At 42.3% G+C, this 19,438-nt stretch overlaps 1 protein-coding gene across 2 annotated transcripts in view; it reads right to left on the reverse strand.

Moving 5' to 3' along the window:
* The window catches only part of syt1a (synaptotagmin Ia), an 83,973-nt gene extending 68,497 nt beyond the window's left edge, over positions 1–15,476 (reverse strand). Inside the window, exon 1 of one of the 2 annotated variants that reach the window (XM_057853777.1) lies at positions 15,458–15,476. The gene's annotated coding sequence lies outside the window, so the exon portion shown is untranslated. The remainder of the gene's footprint in view (positions 1–15,457) is intronic. The other variant, XM_057853778.1, reaches the window with a different exon arrangement.
* Positions 15,477–19,438: the final 3,962 nt, after the last annotated feature.

The following is a 19,438-nucleotide window of genomic DNA, read 5'->3' on the forward strand; positions in this document are numbered from 1 at the left end:
AAGTTTAAAGCCGGATTTGGATACAAAAAGATTTCCCGAGCTTTAAACATCTCAAGGAGCACTGTGCAAGCCATCATATTGAAATGGAAGGAGCATCAGACCACTGCAAATCTACCAAGACCCGGCCGTCCTTCCAAACTTTCTTCTCAAACAAGGAGAAAACTGATCAGAGATGCAGCCAAGAGGCCCATGATCACTTTGGATGAACTGCAGAGATCTACAGCTGAGGTGGGAGAGTCTGTCCATAGGACAACAATCAGTCGTACACTGCACAAATCTGGCCTTTATGGAAGAGTGGCAAGAAGAAAGCCATTTCTCAAAGATATCCATAAAAAGTCTGGTTTAAAGTTTGCCACAAGCCACCTGGGAGACACACCAAACATGTGGAAGAAGGTGCTCTGGTCAGATGAAACCAAAATTGAACTTTTTGGCCACAATGCAAAACGATATGTTTGGCGTAAAAGCAACACAGCTCATCACCCTGAACACACCATCCCCACTGTCAAACATGGTGGTGGCAGCATCATGGTTTGGGCCTGCTTTTCTTCAGCAGGGACAGGGAAGATGGTTAAAATTGACGGGAAGATGGATGCAGCCAAATACAGGAACATTCTGGAAGAAAACCTGTTGGTATCTGCACAAGACCTGAGACTGGGACGGAGATTTATCTTCCAACAGGACAATGATCCAAAACATAAAGCCAAATCTACAATGGAATGGTTCAAAAATAAACGTATCCAGGTGTTAGAATGGCCAAGTCAAAGTCCAGACCTGAATCCAATGGAGAATCTGTGGAAAGAGCTGAAGACTGCTGTTCACAAACACTCTCCATCCAACCTCACTGAGCTCGAGCTGTTTTGCAAGGAAGAACGAGCAAGAATGTCAGTCTCTCGATGTGCAAAACTGATAGAAACATACCCCAAGCGACTTGCAGCTGTAATTGGAGCAAAAGGTGGCGCTACGAAGTATTAACGCAAGGGGGCCGAATAATATTGCACGCCCCACTTTTCAGTTTTTTATTTGTTAAAAAAGTTTCAATTATCCAATAAATTTTGTTCCACTTCACGATTGTGTCCCACTTGTTGTTGATTCTTGACAAAAAATTAAAATTTTATATCTTTATGTTTGAAGCCTGAAATGTGGCGAAAGGTTGCAAGGTTCAAGGGGGCCGAATACTTTTGCAAGGCACTGTACATTCAACATATGGTACATAAGTATTTGTTTATTATAACAATAAATCAACAAGATGGCATTAACATTATGAACATTCTGTTAAAGCGATCCATGGATAGAAAGACTTGTAGTTCTTAAAAGATAAATGTTAGTACAAGTTATAGAAATTTTATATTAAAACCCCTCTTCATGTTTTCGTTTTAATAAAATTTTCAAATTTTCAATCAAAAAATAAACTAGTAGCCCGCCATTGTTGATGTCAATAATTACACAATGCTCATGGGTGCTGAAACCCATAAAATCAGTCGCACCCAAGCGCCAGCAGAGGGCGACAAGACTCCAAAAAACACAAGTAACGAGTGGAGATTGCACTGTGCTGTCATTTTAATCTGTTTAAGCGGGGCATGTGCGTTAACTGCGTCAAATATTTTCTGATTATTTGAAAAAATTAATTACCGCCCGTTAACGCGATAATTTTGACAGCCCTAATTTTAATGTTATTAAATTTAATAAAATATGTACCGTAGTTGTTTAAGCGAAGAAGAGTGCTCAACCTCCAGAAGAAGATCGACAGCTACGTAGCTCTGACTGAGTGAGCGAGTTAGCGAGAGAGAAGCACGGCTGCGAACCTACGTTCATTGTTTATGCTTGTAAAATATCTCTACAGAGGCAACGCCTGTGTGTATCGTCTTTTCTGTTGTTGTTGTGTGTTTTCCACCCACGATCGGACACTTAGAGCCAGTTGTGTGGTTGTTTGAACGATGTGCTAATGCTAGCGAACGCATGCTAACCATTTCTATCATTGCTGTAATAGCACCTAATTATCATTTATTTACATTGATGCGAACCTGTTTGGTATCAAGGACGAAATTGAATCAGCAAATTATACGGACATCCAGCATCGTCATTTGGGAGTTTAGCTCGCTGTATAGCCAGGACCGAGCCGTAGCGTCCTGGTGAAGACAGTATATTTGCATTTCGTTGTTCATGCATCATGTAACATCATACTGTACACCTATTCCTCATGTTGTTCTCTATTGTATTTGTATATTTATTTATCGAGAAAATTTCCCCCCAAAAAGTGACCTGTACTCCGGTGCGACTTATATAAGTTTTTTTCCTCTTCGTTGGGCATTCTATGGCTGGTGCGACTTATACTCAGGTGCGACTTAATGTCCGAAAAATACGGTATAAAAAAAAAAAAACACCAGTGTTATTATTACCTCATAGGTTATAAATTCTTAGTGTTGATTTTTTTAGTTTTCTTTTTCCCCCTCAATAGTGCACCTGAGCATAAGCCGCGTGCACATAAAGAAAACTAAGACGCAGTGTTCCAAGCAGGGGGGAAAAAAGTAGCAGCTTACTAGAATTAAATAAGTGGAGAAATGATTTATTGGAAATTTGCATCGTATAAATGGGACAACTGTGACATAAATAGTTAGGTACGACACGTCTCGTCAACGGCAGCCGAGGAGTTAAAAAATGCGCCGCTAAATATGCGCGCGTCAGAATATCTGCCTCTCAGCCGCCATCTGCAGCTCGGCTCCTGCTCTCTCTCTCTCCATTCCTGCTGTGTTTTCACATTTTCTCCTCCGAGCCTTCTGCTCGCCACCCCGTGCCACTTTCCGCAAGAAAAAAAAAAAAACAAGGAGGATGACAAGGGGAGCGCGCCAGCGACCCCCTTCGCCGTGACGTGCTATCGCTAAATGTCATTCCCGGTGGAGAATTCCCGTCTTCGGCCAGCTCGGCTTACGTAATCGCACGGAGAAGAGGCAATCTTTGGATCGAGAGGTGGGGGGGCGCACTCCACAGGAGAGATATTACTGCGGTAATCTAGACGGAAATGGGGGCACGCGGCGGAGCGGCCTGACCTTGAACGATTCGACAGAGACCATTTTAGTTATCGAAACGTGAAAGTTGCTAGCCGCGATTTGTTTGAAATTTGTCGCCGTGTGAATCGGTGGCCGCCATTGACGTTCGGCCCACAGTCATTACTCACTTCAAATCATTGAGATTTCCAAGGCTAACTGCACTCGGTAGCGCCGCTCTTGGACGCTACCGTCCTCGGCCTTATCGCCGCGGCGCTCGCAAATCTCTCCGAGTCGACCCTGAGCAAACGAGATTAGGCTCCCGTCGGAGTTCGGTGACCGGGAAGCGAAGTAAAATGGGTACAAGACGGCGTGAAATCTGTTTAACTAGGATAGCTAACGTCGGATAATGTTTCACTGCCATTGACGGTTAAGGACGACCAATCTAATTTGGCTGGGGTCTTCAAGTGACTGCTGCTAGCCCTCCTGGTCATCATGGATCGGACGTCCGACGCCGTCAATGCCAGCCAATGAGTTAATCATTGTTTTCCTGACCTGTGTATCGGTAATTGTTGTATCGCTACATCGTGAGCGTTGCATTTCACTCGAGCGACTATTTTTTTCTTACGTAACGAGCCAAACTAGGCCAGCGAGGGGGGCGGCGCGGGTTGCGAATGAGGGGGGGGGTCGTCTCTATGGCGACAGCATCCAAAGAGCCGGATGCACCTGTGTTAGATCTGCCAGTATTTTTTCTGTTTTGATTTCACGAGGGCGTATTATGAGAAGACGGGTCCGTAACCTTTCATAAAAAAAGTGTTAGGAAGGTGTTCGGGAGTTACTGCAAGGGTCGCGGGAGAGAAGAGTGGCAATTTGGACGTCATGTTTGGAGGTCGCTCCGAGGTCACAAAGCTCCGGCGGTCACTAATCGGCAAAGAGGCCGGGCCGGCGTCGGCTTTTCGTTTTGCTCATTGTAGGCTACAAAGAAGCTCTCGCATCAAAAGCCGGCACGCTGCAGGTTGCGCGGTGTCGTGCTTAGAGGTGGGAATCTTTGGGCACCTAACGATTCCATTATGATTACGATTCAGAGGCTACGATTCGATTATAATTCAATTATTAATGACAACCCCCCAAGCTATTAGCTGTTTTTAATGATTGGTACATTAGTTACAAAAATTGTACAAAAAAAGTCTCTCAGGCTTAAATAAATGACTAGTTAACAGTTCAAAACAGTAAATAAAATACTCAAGTCCTCAGCAGCTTTAAACTAGATTCAATTACCGTAATTTCCCGAATATAACGCGCACTTTCCCCCCCCCAAAATCAACTTGTAAAATCTTGGTGCGCATTATAAACGGGTACATGGATGGAGACAGAAATATATATAAACTGATTTTTGTTCATTGACACGGCCTCGTTGTGTTGAAGAAACGTACGCGGCGATCCGTTGCCGACCATTACGTTACGTGACGTCACCATTTTGTTTCGGTAATACTTCACTCTGATCGGCCGAATGATTTCATCTGTGTTAAATTCTGCTTTTTTCACTCTTCATAAAGCACAGAATTTAGTTTCTTGAACTCATTTGAGTCAACGTTTATTGCAGCTCCGCAACTCGGACCATAACAAACGTAACAACAGACTTCCTGAGTGCGTCCGTCAACTATATCTGTCCCTCGGGAAACTCAAACCCAAATAACAATAGTTCCTACTGTTACTGTCGTGTCGACAGCGATGAGCTCTCACGGATTTCCGACTTACGTTCTCACTTTCATTTTACCGTATCAATCCATGGAAGAAACATTTATTCGTCATGATGAAACGAGCAAGTTATACAGCAGCCTTTAAAAGAAAAGTCACATCTGTTTTGTTTTCTCCTAGATTCTGGTAAGTTGGAGAAGTTGTCAAATCATATTATTACCGTAAATATTGTCAGTTTATGGTAATCTTTTGAACAACCAATGTGCTATGCTTGTGCTGTGTTTCACCAGTCAGTACAATGGCATTGTCAACATGGGTAAACTTCAACCATGAGAGACATAATGTGAAAAAAAAAAAACAGAAAATCACATTGTTTGATTTTTAATGAATTTATTTGCAAATCATGGTGGAAAATAAGTATTTGGTCAATACCAAAAGTTCATCTCAATACTTTGTTATGTACCCTTTGTTGGCAATGCAATAACGGAGGCCAAACATTTTCTGTAACTCTTCACAAGCTTTCACACACTTTTGCTGTTATTTTGGCATTTTGCCATTCCTCCATGCAGATCTCCTCTAGAGCATTGATATTTTGGGGCTGTCGTCGGGCAACACGGACTTTCAACTCCCTCCACAGAATTTCTATGGGGTTGAGATCTGGAGACCGGCTAAGCCACTCCAGGACCTTGAAATGTTTCTTACGAAGCCACTCCTTTGTTGCCCTGGCTGTGTGTTTGGGAACATTGTTATGATGAAATACCCAGCCACGTCTCATCTTCAATGCCCTTGCTGAGGGAAGATTTTCACTCAAAATCTCTCGATACATGGCCCCATTCATTCTTTCCTTTACACAGATCAGTTGTCCTGATCCCTTTGCAGAAAAACAGCCCCAAAGCATGATGTTTCCACCCCCGTGCTTCACAGGGGGTATGGTGTTCTTCGGATGCAATTCAGTATTCTTTCTCCTCCAAACACGAGAACCTGTGTTTCTACCAAAAAGTTCTATTTTGGTTTCATCTGACCATAACACATTCTCCCAGTCCTCTTCTAGGTCATCCAAATGCTCTCTAGCGAGCCGCAGACGGGCTTGGACGTGTATTCAGCAGGGGGGCACGTCTGACAGTGCAAGATTTGAGTCCCTGGCAGTGCATTGTGTTACTGATAGTAACCTTTGTTACTGCTCTCTGTAGATCATTCACTAGGTCCCCGCGTGTGGTTCTGGGATTTTTTTGCTCACCGTTCTTGTTATCATTTTGACGCCACGAGGTGAGCTCTTACATGGAGCCCCAGATCGAGGGAGATTATCAGTGGTCTTGTATGTCTTCCATTTTCTAATAAATGCTCTCACAGTTGATTTCTTTACACCAAGCGTTTTATCTATTGCAGATTCGGTCTTCCCAGCCTGGTGCAGGTCTACAATTTTGTCTCTGGTGTCCTTCGACAGCTCTTTGGTCTTGGCCATGGTGGAGTTTGGAGTGTGACTGACTGAGATTGTGGACAGGTGTCTTTTATACTGATGAGTTAAAACAGGTGCCATTAACACATGTAACGAGTGGAGCCTCGTTAGATCTCGTAAGAAGAAGTTAGACCTCTTTGACAGCCAGAAATCTTGCTTGCTTGTTTGTAGGTGACCAAATACTTATTTTCCACCATGATTTGCAGATAAATTCTTTAAAAATCAAACAATGTTATTTTCTGTTTGTTTGTTTTTTTTTCACATTCTGTCTCTCATGGTTGAGGTTTACCCATGTTGACAATTACAGGCCTCTCTAATCTTTTCAAGTAGGAGAACTTGCACAATTGGTGGTTGACTAGATACTTATTTGTCTAACTCAGTACTTCTCAAATGGTGGGGCGCGCCCCCCCAGGGGGGCGCAGAGCGATGCCAGGGGGGGCGCGAGTGACCTCGGGGAACATGCTTTTTTTTTTTTTGTTTTTTTTTTGCCGTACTAGAATAAAGTGTACTTGCACATCCACTCCGTGGGTGGCAGTGGCGCTCTCATTTTCAAAGTGCGTGCAGTATTTTTGAAGTAAGCAAGAGCACACGGAAGAGACTCATGCAGAGCTGGACTCACGCAGCGACCCACTGTTTTCTTCGGTTCTCACGTGTCCGGCCGAGAAGTGCCGTTTTCGGCTTGGGATCGTCACGACCACCGCCCTCACCTACGGTTCTCCCTCTGCCGCCGAGAATGCGCTTTTTCCGGGCCGTTTGCCTTTGACTTTTAATATAGTGGGAAATGAGGAAAGACCACTGTTTACTGAGTCTAAAAATGATTATAGCGGAGAAGCCAAATCAGTTAAGACGCCACTTAAAGACATTAGACCTCAATCTCATTGATAAGCCGCTTGTTTTTCAGCGAAAATGTGCCGAATATTGCCAATTGTCACAATCGTCCCGCTTTGTCAGTGTTATATCAGTAAACCAGTGAGCACTGTGGTGAATCAGCGAAAATAAAAACTTTCCCTCTGTCCAAAGACCTCCCCCCCCCCTTCTATTCAGTTTTGTTTTTTTTCGGTCAAATTTTTTGGCATGTTGTCCTGAAGAGTAAATGTTTCTAATCAATTTGAATTTGTTATTATTTACTGATTTTATTACATTTTATTTTTCAGTATCAAATGGTCAAAAATGTACCTTGAGTGTATTTTTACAGTTTGGATGTGACTTTTTTTTTTTTTAACTTCAGGCAAATTGATGCGCGTTAAGTCTTTTCTGTTACAAGCAACACAATGTTAAAAAAGTTATACTTTATTATAAGTTGATCTATGTTACTTTTTTTCTTTAATAGAAAAAAAAAGGACACAATGTTAGGCTGAGGCGTACTTATAATAGTAATATAGACGAATGATACTATTTACAGTGGCGGCAGAGAGTTGGGGGGGGGGCGCGAAACATTTACGTCTTCCTTGGGGGGGCGTAACAGAAAATAATTGAGAAGCACTGGTCTAACTGTATAATGAAATATGGTTGCTTAAAAGTTGGTGGGGAGCATCCTGAAAAGTTGCCAGTGTTATGTCCCTACCTTCCCTATGCAAACCTATTCGGGTTAAAATTATGATCGGATGCATTGTTTTCGATGACACTAAACTCATGATGACCGTTTGCTCTGGAACTTTGGAATAAGTGTTTTTCACGCGTGCCAATCATATTATCGATGGACATAAACTACCCCTCTCGTTGGGAATAAAATAATCTGAATGGGGCGTGTACACGAAGCATTTTTATTCCGATCAGGCTTTCAATCTGAATAAACGTGTCCGTGTAAACGTAGCTACTGGAACTAAAGAAACACATCAACAACCTTCCTACTGTTGTATCTGCTTCAGTGTTATTTCATAAATGAAATACTTTTGGCCTAACATGCCATTTTACCACAATTTCAAGCAGCAAAATGTCGCAGCGATTAGCAAATAGCCGGTTCTAAAACGCGTAGCCGACGCCGAGCGGTTGTCAGCCGCCCGTCGTCAGCGTCGCTCACATCTGCGGTCGGGCGACGCGGTTCGCGGGTTTATTCTCGGAAGGTGTGAGAAACCTGACGCGCTTTGCCGAAATAACCGCGGATTTTCAGTTGCCGTGGCAACCGGCGCCGGCGTGACGCTCGCGGCTCTGAAGTCTCACGTCGGGCTAATCGTCACCGGTCGATTTTCAAAAGGCCCGTTTCGCCGTTAGGTTGGGGAAACCAAAAGGGAGGTGGGTCACGTTAAGAGAGGGCCGCACAGGCAGAAGGTTGGCCGCTGTAGAAACGGCGCAAACAGACAACATGAATTACGCGCTCGTGTTCAATTTTTTTTCAGTTGATCGGCAGCCAACGCCACATTAAACGAGCATCTGGGCGCTTTGGGCTCGGGATTCTGATCACGATGGCACTTGTAGTCACCTCCTGGTGTTAATCGGCTCACGAAAGCGACCGAAAAGTAGAGACGTGAAAATAGTCGATCATTTTGAATAGTCACTGTATCCACCAGGTAATGAGCGGTTTAGAACGTATTCCCTCCCTCCCCAATTGTCCGACCGTTCAAGGTTGTTCTTTTGCTTTGCTGCGACTGGGCGCCGTATGAAAAAAAGCGCGCCCCGGCACCAGCCTCTCAACAAGTTTCAAGAACAAAAAAACCAAACCATTCATTCATACTAGGATATTCTATAAAAAACTAATAAACAGAAAACAAGCTTCTGGTGTGAATTGGAATGAGTTTATCACTAGTAGACGTCCAATCCGTTTGAAGTGGGAGGGTGGCGTTCATTCGCAGCCATCCCTCCCACTTCAAACGGATTGAACGTCTATGGCCGTCAGTGGCAGCCATTGCCAGGCAATGAGTAGTTTTGGGCCATTTAAGGTTATTTACCTGTTGATTTTCAGTTACTTCCTACTTACTACTTGACTCAAACTCAACAGGAAATGACCTGTAAATGACCTAAAATGACAAGCAAGTGACCTGGAAATGCCCCGAAAATCGGACTGAATGACTGTGAATGCTCTGGTTTTGAATGAACGAACGTTCCCAGTAGTGCTGCAACGATTAATCGATTACCTCGAGTATTCGATTAGAAAAAAAGATTCAAATTAAATTTTGCTTCTTCCAGTATTCATTTAATTAAAATGGCGTTGTAACGGTTTGTTTTTGAAAGTGTTTGCATTTAGTTTTATTGATTTGGGTGGATACACTGCCCTCTAGCCGCCTCATTTTACATGGCCAAATCCAGCTGCTCCCTGTTAAGACCAACATAAGCTAGGTTTTTGTTTGAGCTGATGTTTTTTAATGCATTTGTGATTTAGTTTGAAGGTATATTTAGCCAATTTTTGTTGGAATATGTGTCGGAACTATTTGTTGAGAGTAGTGCTGCAACGTTTAATCCAATTTGAGTATTCGATTAGAAAAAAAAAAAAGATTTGAATACATTTTTCTGCTTCGAGTATTCGTTTAATTAAAGTGGCGTTGTGATGGTTTATTTTGAAAGTGTTTGCATTCAGTTTTATTGATTTGAGTGGATACACTGCCCTCTAGTCTGCCTCATTTCACATGGCAGAATCCAGCTGCTCCATGTTAAAACCAACATAAGCTTGAGTTTTTGTTTGAGCTAATGTTTTTTTTTAATTCGTAATTTAGTTTATGGGTATATTTAGCGTTTTTGTGGGAATATGTGTCTGAACCATTTGTTAAGATCATTGTTAAAAAAAAAAAAAGTTAGCATTTTAAAGCATTTAAGCTAGTGGACTTTTGCTATGTATATTAGCCAATTGTTCTTTTGTTGTACATAAATCCTTATTTATATATTTTTTTTATACCGTTTGAGGCCCAGCTCAGGTATTTTAATTTTTCATGTTTCTTGTCCGATTACTCGATTATTCGAACTAACTAGTTCATCGATTAATCGACGACTAAAATAATCGATAGCTGCAGCCCTAGTGTGTTATCAAGCGTAATTAAATTTTTAGGTATGAATTTTTTTTTTTTTTAATAAGATCTAGAGGTTTTTGAGTGAAAATAGTAAAAAAGTTTTTTTTTTTCCAGGTCACTTCTGAGATGCAATTGTTGGCGGTTTTCAACAATCGAAAATAAAGACATTGATTGACTGAAAATGGTTCAGTATTAGATGACATGTCTTGTTTTCTCATGTATATTTATGATTGCTCCTTACCTATAAAAAAAAATGTTTATTCAGATTACTCGATTAATTGATAGAATTTTCAGTCGAATACTCGATTAGTAAAATAGTCGATAGCTGCAGCCCTAGTTCCCAGTCTAAATGGATTAGGTGTCGAGCACCGTCAATGGAAGCCTTTTTTTTTTTTTTTTAATTGACATGTTAATTTAATTGGTCGCTTGCCCGCCCGCCTGGATACATCGGTCTACACGTCTTTGCCTCAGGAGTCAAATAGGCTGACTAAAAGCTCATGAGAGCAGCTTAAGACTGAAATGCTTTTTTGACGGCGATTCACGTCCAATCCATTTGGAGTGGGATGGTTGGCCATCTATCCTAGCTCCCCTCCTAGTTCAAACGGACTAGACATCTATTACTTTCAAAGACAGCCAATGAGTTAAAGCAGCATCCGCCGCATTAAGAACAACTGAAGGTCGCAAGCTATCGTAGCAAGCGAGCTGAGCCTAGACCGGCGTCGGGTGTCGTGCGGCGGCCGAGGCGAGCGGGGTCGACCTTTTGTATTTGTCATATCTCCTCCAGCTCAAGGCGACCGCAATGTGTCCGAGACGCTTTGGCTCACAGAGGCCCCGTCAGAAAACCGCGAGGGAGTCGGGGTGGGGGTCGGCGGACGAGGGGACCGACCGTCCCCGAGGACGAGCCTTGTCCTCACTGGCCTCGTTGGCGTCACGCCTTGATGCTTCGTGAACAGCGGAGGTGACGGCGGCCTCCGGCGGGACACGAGGACCGAGGGGTGTAAAAATATATGATCGCGACGGTACAGCGTAATGCCGTATCGGTAAGGATACCGCGCGACACTCAACGCCACATTGTGAGCTCATCTTGAGCCTCTTGGTACCTCACGATATGATACAATTTGCCATACAAAGCTCACGATAACAATGATCTGACGATATGGTGATACAACGATTATCAATACATTTGTCAGGAAATCATTCTAGGATATCCGACAAACAACTAATAAACAGAAAAACAAGCTTCTGCTGTGAATTGGAATGAGTTTATTACTAGTAGACGTCCAATCCATTTGAAGTGGGAGGGTGGCAGCGAATGCTGCCATCCCTCCCACTTCAAATGGATTGAACGTCTATGGCCGTCACTGGCAGTTAATGCCAGGCAATGAGGTCATTTCGGGCCATTTAAGGTCATTTTCAGTTACTTTCTGTTGAATTTGGGGTATTTCATGGGTCACTTCCCGTTTATTTTGAGTTATAGAACATAAAGTGACCTGGGAATCACTCAAATAAATACAGTGCCCTCCATAGTTATTGGCACCCCTGAAAAAGATGTGTTTTTTTAAGCTTCTAATATTTTTTTTAAATTCAAAAATAATATGGAAAAAAAAAGAGAAAAATCCAACCTTCAATACAAGTGCATTCATTCAGTGGGGAAAAAAATCCCACATAAAGAAAAAAATATTTGACATCAAATAATGTGTGTCACAATTATTAGCACCCCTGCTGTTAATGCTTTGTACAACCCCCTTTCGCCAACAAAACAAGGTCTGGGGACTGAGATGGCCATGGGAGGAGCTTGATTTTGTGTCTGGTGAACCATTTCTGTGTAGATTTGGCCATATGTTTAGGGTCATTGTCTTGCTGAAAGACCCAGTGACGACCCATCTTCAGCTTTCGGGCAGAGGGCAACAGATTTTGATTTCAAATGTCCAAAGCCTTCATGATGCCATGTAGAGGTGGGAATCTTTGGGCACCTAATGGTTCGATTACGATTACGATTCAGAGGCTACGATTCGATTATAAATCGATTATTGATAACACCCCCTCCCCCCGCTATTGGCTGCTAATGTTTTGTACATTAGTTACAAAAACTGTAAAAAAAAAAAAAAAAAAAAAAAAAAAAGCCTCGCAGGCTTAAATAAACGACTATTTCAGTATCAAGTTAACAGTTAAAACCACAAGCTGCTGGCAATGACAATCAGCCATCTTCATAAGCCAGTGGACGCCACCACCTCGTCGCCCGATCAACTAGTCTGTTTACCACGTCAGTTGCATCTCGCGTACTTAATTATTTATCTGATCTCCGGCTCACGACTTTTCTCTTCTCGCCCCAGGTCCTGACTTTGCGCGCCCCTATCGGATCCCACGCCTGCCTTTCTTCCGAGCTTCCACACCCCGCGTCGGCTCAGCTACCCCGAGCAGAACTACTTAGGCCAGCCACGTTATTGTTTGTGCTCGCCAATAAAATATTATTCGCCACAACCCCTGCTTGTCTGCATTTGGATCCCTCTCTCGTCGCACACCCTAACATAAACTACATTCAATTAATATAATGTGAATCAACCGTTAAAGTTGTTTAAATTGCTCCTGTTATTTCATAATTTCCCTTTTGTCTACTTTCGACGTGAAAAATTTAAAACTATTTTAGAGATAGATTCAAGTCGATATTTTAATGATTTTAGGAGTATTTTAGATACAAAGTTAATTAGGTTCGCTTGGAAGGTTCGCTACAACAGCCTTGCAGGGAAGTCTACTGCTTTAAGATGGCGGCCGTTTACTAACGCCCGCATCTAGCTTTCTGTACATGTGCTGCTATCGCCACAGAGTCTATATTGCATCTAGTCCTATATAAATACGATATCTACCTTAACATTATGTGGACGTACTTTGTAGCAGCTGTCGGCAGCAGTCAGGTATGTTGCTGTATTTTTATCTCGCGGCATGAGTTGAGCTAGAGCCGTGAGTTGAGCATTGGCATTACCCGAGGGGCCGGGTAATGACAAGCATGATGTTTAGCTACTCTCGCTCCGTTCCTCATTGCGTCCCGAAGACCACACGGCGCGCTGTGTTTTACTTCCGCTTTACTTGACATATTTCAATCATCGGAATTTGGATGTTTGTGAATCGTTCTTGAATCTTCCACGGCCGAATCGCGAATAATCTAAGAATCGGAAATTTCGCACACATCTAATGCCATGCACCCTAACAAGGTTCCCAGGGCCTTTGGAAGCGAAACAGCCTCACAGCTTCACTGACCCACCCCCATACTTCACAGCGGGTATGAGGTGCTTTTCAGCATGCACATGTTTCGTGGCACGCCAGACCCACTTAGAGAGTTTGTTGCCAAAAAGTTCAATCTTTGTCTCACACAAAAATACACACAGTCCCAGGCTTCAATTGGGACCGTGTGCTTTGGTCAGATGAGACCAAGATTGAGCTTTTTGGCAACAAACACAGTAGGCAGTGACTAAAACTCAACAGGAAATGACCTGTAAATGCCCCGAAAATCGGACAGAATGACTGAGTGCTCTGGTTTCGAATCAAAGAACGTTCCCAATCTAAATGGATTAGGCGTCGAGCACCGTCAATGCAGCCTTCGAGTTAACCGAGACAATTTTATGGTGGAAGATTTTGGTAGCAACTTGTTGGTTCCTTTTTATTTTATTTTTTCCAGACATTGACATCTTTTTTAAAACGATATCTCGATTCTTGGCAGGCGCATATCGATAACCTTTCGGGATACAAAGTATCACGATATATCACCATTTCGATATTTTGTCACACCGCTACTAGGAACCTCCATCCGTGTTATCACGCACAACTGACAATATGTTAAAGGTATCGGAAAAATGACGACCAGAATGAATGTTGCAGATGTGAAATTCTCCTCGCCTCGCATCCGTAAACAAGGAGACGGCGAGCACAGGTGCTTGTTTATCTGCGGGAGATGACACAAGCCGGTGCCATCATGCGGCTTATGAATGTAAAGCGCACGAGAGTGACACGAGATGGGCTCGATTCATCCAACCGAGCAGGAAATGAAATAGCGGTTGCGGCGAGATTAAAAAAGGGGGCACGGAGAGACGCCGGCTTTCATTTTGAGACGCTGACCACCAGTATTGTGATCGGGGTTGTTTTCGGGAATGTGAGACATCGACGTAGATTGTTCATTTCAATACGTTTATCACTAGTATACACCCGATCCATTCGAAATGGGAGGCTGTTCGTTCAGCGCCGCTGACGGCGATAGACGAGGTTGAAACGGATTGGACGTCCAGCAGTGTCAATGGCAGCCAAAGACTTAAAAGCACTTGTAATCCACGGTACTAAGCGTAATTAACACACGGGCTAATGGAAGGCGCGTTCCACGAGACGGTAGGTACGAGGGGGAGGCCAGCGCCGCACATCAATCACGTCTGACAGCCCGGAGTGCGACCCCGACGCGGCAGAAAGTGATAATTAGTCATTTGCGACCTCGGTGGCCAAAGACAACCATCAAAGAGCGGCCGACGGACCGAGACGTGACGCTTCAAATCAATCGGACTCAAATTGATGGAGGACGGCGGGGGGAAAAAAAAAAAACAACCAATCAGAGACGGAGGGCGTGACTGATCAGGTGTGAGAGTACAGTTCAAAGTCAGTCAAATTGGCTAGCTAAATGCACTACGCTGCAGTTTGAAATGGGTAAACATCAGCCAACTGGAAACAGAAGACGACGTGAATGAGCGCAGAGGCCGCGTGATCCCCCCGTGTTGCGTGCCGCGTATTAGATTGCACGCCTCCAGATCTCATTATGGCGAGCAACAGGACAACAACGTCTGCATGTCCAATGAGCTTCGCCGCTCTCTGTGGGATTTCCTCATTCTGTGCCTGGCAGTAACACATACAATCACAACCCTGTTGGACTTTGGGAATTGCTCCGATTTACACAATTACCATATTTTCTGGACAATAAATTGCACTTATTTTTAGAGCGACAGATTGGCTGAACCTGTGACTCAGGTGTGACTTGAGCTACGGTCACACCGCACGTCAATTCCGATCTCTTTGCCCATCTGCGACATGTACGTATCTGATATTGTCGTGCAGTAAGTGGACATAAACGGGATATGTATCAGACGCTTTTGCACAATAAACGCTCATCCGTATACGATCTGTATTTTGTACTTCACCAACAAATAATGAAATTCATCAGCACTGTTCGCCAAAAAACAAAGGCGCAAAAAATACCTTAATCCCTCGCAAATGGACCATACTTACTCCCGTGCGATGTCACGGATGCATTCTTGTCACTACGTTTGTGCAATATGAACGGCTACGGCATTGCCCAATAGTGTGATGATAGCCTTAGTCCAAAAATTTCAGAAAATAACGTCGACACTTACGTTCAGATCGCTCCGAGTCGTTCTGTTCTTCACGGCGGCGCTTGCTGAAAGAAAAAAATGAAAGTATTTCAAGATGGAGTCCATTCAAGGGCAAGCCAATTCCAAATAAGGATGTAGGAATGTTTTAAATAACACTGGTTGAGCTTGAGGGCAGACGGGCCTGACTAATTAATGTAATTAATTCCATCTAACGAGCGCTTTCGGGTAGAATGAGACATAGCGCCACTCCCAAGTCGGTATTTGCGTCTCCTGGAGGGACACGTTGATTGATGCTATCTGGAGAATTCACCGGACGACTCCTTTAACTCACTGGCCGCCATTGACGGCGATAGACGCTGCCAGCCACCCAGTTCAAATGGATCGGACGTCTGCCAGTGACAAAGTAATGCACAACTCATTCACTCCCAGCCATTTTCACCAGAGCAAGGCCCTTTGCTCCCGGCCGTTTTACTGGATTTTGACTGATTTTTCAAGGCCCACAGAAAACTCTATTCTATTGCTATATAAAAATGGAACCCACCAAAAGAAAGATTAGACTCTCTTTTTTCAGCAGGATAAAAGTTAGTTCATATTTTTTTCCATTCTGTAGAAATCAGCATTAGAAAATAGCTTAGTTTGAGCAATTTTCCAATTTGATTAAAAAAAAAAAAAAAACGGAGGAATTGAGCTTTTTGTGATACATACATTTCGAACATAACTGACTTATACACTAGGCCTGAACAATATTGGAAAAAACTATTGCTGCGATTTTTTGGGGGTTTGCGATATATTGCGCTACTATATTGCAATATTTAAAAAAAAAAAAAAAATTTTTTTTTTTAAATAATTTTTACTAGATGACTTGAATAGCTGTTTGGAAGGACTTTGGATGACTCATCATGACCACAGTGTACAGTATTCCATCGATTTTCGCTGTTAATAGGGACCAAAACCCGCCGCGATAAGTGAAAACCCACAAAGTAGTGCATACCCCCCAAAACCCCCCCCATTTTTTTTTGTGTGTGTGTGCTCAATGTATTTATACAGATCTAGCACTGGAAAGAGATACATATAAGACATGTTCTTTTTCTCAATTTTTCCCCCAAAGTACGATTTTAAAAAATGCGTATATACATATATATATACATATATATACATATATATATATATATTTTTTTTCTTTTAATAAATTATTTTTAAGCACTTCAAATGTAATAATTATGATCAGTTTTAAACATAACTGTCCCACTGAATCATTTTTAAACAAGAATAAAGTACTGTAGTAGAGAAATGCTTGGCTTTATTAAATGCTTCTGTTTACCTAACATGGCTATGACTCTTGGACTGACATGTAGAAATTACAAACTCCTCATAATCACTTCTAGCGTTTATTTTATATGTCTCGAACATCTCCACATTCTCCGTCCACAGACACACACATTCATTCCAGCCCGTGCTTCCTTGCAGAAACTGTTTAACAAGTTAAACGATGATTGACAGATTGCAGCCCTTGGCCAGATCAAAGCCATCCTTAACTTTAATAAGCAAGTGCCGCAGTGACTGAGAGCTGGGAAAGGGGGTGAGAGAGGCTGTGCGAGCGAATGAAGCAGAACAAAGGTTTGTGGATTGGAAAATATATATATATATATATATATATATATCACACGTCCTTACGATGGGACTATTGCACATGCGCATATCGTGATGGCGATGTTTAAACGAAATATCTTTCAGGCTTACTATACACAGCTATTTTTGCTTTAGTTACATCCCAAACATCTGAATAATGTTTTCTTTTTACAAAATAAGATAAACAACAAGACAAACAGAGCTTTTGGTAGCAAAGTAACAATTTATTTACATATAACTAACTGAAAGATGATGCTGTTCTGGCCGCGACAGCCGGTTAAACTTTTCCCTCATGACCGTCTGTCTCATAAAGATGAATTTTTTTGAGTCTGCAGGCTCTGCTCGGGAGCAGCACGGACTCAAAAGGCATCGTCCGCTGCACTAGTGGTCCAGGTCGTTCGTCCAGCGCCTGGCATCCCGGACGTCCTACCGATTGTTCTACTCAGTCATCCGCCGCCTGGCATCCACTCGGTCGTCTTCCGCCAGCGCTCGGCTGTGCAGTTTGGCTGTTCGTTGCCATTGAATCGGGTTGCGGGAGGGAGAAATTTACTCCTGTTCAAAAGACTCGAAAATGCATTTGTGTATGAGACAGGCAACCACCGGGTCGCGCTTTGAGTCCTTTTCTGTGCACAAGTTATTTTTTAGAGCGAGAGGGGAAGAGAGATAGTTCGTTGCTCTTTGCCTTTCAGTTGTCCAGCAGTAGGTTCAAGTCATGTTGATTGGAAAATGTCCCTAGTGTGTCGCTAAGTCCCGTGTGCGTCTATAAGAGGTGAGTACACGAACCCTCTTGTACTGTTTAGCCTTCGTTTTTGTTTTTGAGATGTTACTAGTTAGCGCCGAACGCTGTGCTAATGAGCGAATTCGCTAACGTGTCGATTTGTGCGTTGTTTGGTGGTGTAGAAAAGTTACTCCAGATGTAAAACGTGTAAAACCAGGATTAAGTACAGCGGTAACACTACAAACATGCTAAATAGAATAGAAATTTGTGAAAACAAAGTACAGTGGTTAAATATAGTCTTATTTCTACTGTAAAGGCACTTTGTTTGTTTCCAGAAAATGTGGAATTATTTCCAGCAGTGTAAATGTGAGAAATAAGGTACTGCCTTTCAAACAGCTAATGTTTTTGCACCTTCTTGTGAAAAAGAGCAGCTTAAGGTCAGCTGTGTTGTACTGGTATGTTGAGAAATAAGTAGTGCCTTTGAAATGCTTCATGTTTTTGCACTGTCTTGTCAAAAAATCAAATCAAATAAAGCTGCTTAAGGGCAGATTTTTGTTGTGCATATTTCCATCGTTCCTGTTGAATCATTAGAATATTTTAAATAATTAATGGACATGAATTTGTTTGGCTACTTTATTAATTAATAATGTATGACGCATTGATAATTGTGATCATTGTCAATACCGTGATTATCCTTCAACCATGGAATTGTTGCACCCTGAATCAAAATCGAATCGAATTGTGTGGTGCCTAAGATGGCAGACCCCTACTTGAATGCTACTTATGGGTAGGTAGCGTTAAAAAAAGGGTCAACTAAAAAAGGGTATTTTTCTTAAAAAAGGCTCAACTTTTTCTTTCATGGCTCTGATGTTAACTAACATTTAATGTAATTAACTGCATTAGTTAATCCGCGGGTTAACAAACCAAACAGGTTTGGTTTGTTACTTTATTGATACTATTTTTAAAAATTTTTTTAATGTTTTTTTTTTTTTTTTAATATTTCTATTTAGACTATAATTTATTATTATTTTGGATATATTTATTTATACTTTATTATTCATGCATTACAACGTCGCGCTAAACAAGTGTTTAAAGCTAATTAGCGTAAAACTGATGCCAATTAAATCCAGACAAATGAGATAAAAACAGATGGTTGCATCGCCTATCAGCAAAACGAAAAATTGCACGAGCGTCGGAGAGATGTCCGCAGAGGCTGCGTCCCAGTCAGGCGCCGCTAAATACTTTTACGCGTGGCAAAGTAGGTCATTGAAAGCGTTCTTTTATTTTTCAATGTGCAAAGGTAGCGTAAACCCCTTCCAAGGGTTTTTCCAATTTAATTCTCTTTTATTACTACTGGTATTTTTATGTACAGTGGTATGAAAAAGTATCTGAACCTTTTGGAATTTGGTCTGTATGTGATCTGATTTTTGTCAAAATCACACAGAAGAAAAAACAGTGTCTGCTTTAACTAAAACCACCCAAACATTCATAGGTTTTCATATTTGAATGAGGATCGTATGCAAACAATGACAGAAGGGGGAAAAATAAGTAAGTATACCATCACATTTAATATTTTGTGGCCCCCCCTTTGGCAGCAATAACTTCAACCAGACGCTTCCTATAGCTATAGATCAGTCTGGCATATCGATCAGGAC

Source organism: Corythoichthys intestinalis, chromosome 13, assembly GCF_030265065.1.
Source record: "Corythoichthys intestinalis isolate RoL2023-P3 chromosome 13, ASM3026506v1, whole genome shotgun sequence".
In the NCBI taxonomy this organism is placed as follows: Eukaryota; Metazoa; Chordata; class Actinopteri; order Syngnathiformes; family Syngnathidae; genus Corythoichthys; species Corythoichthys intestinalis.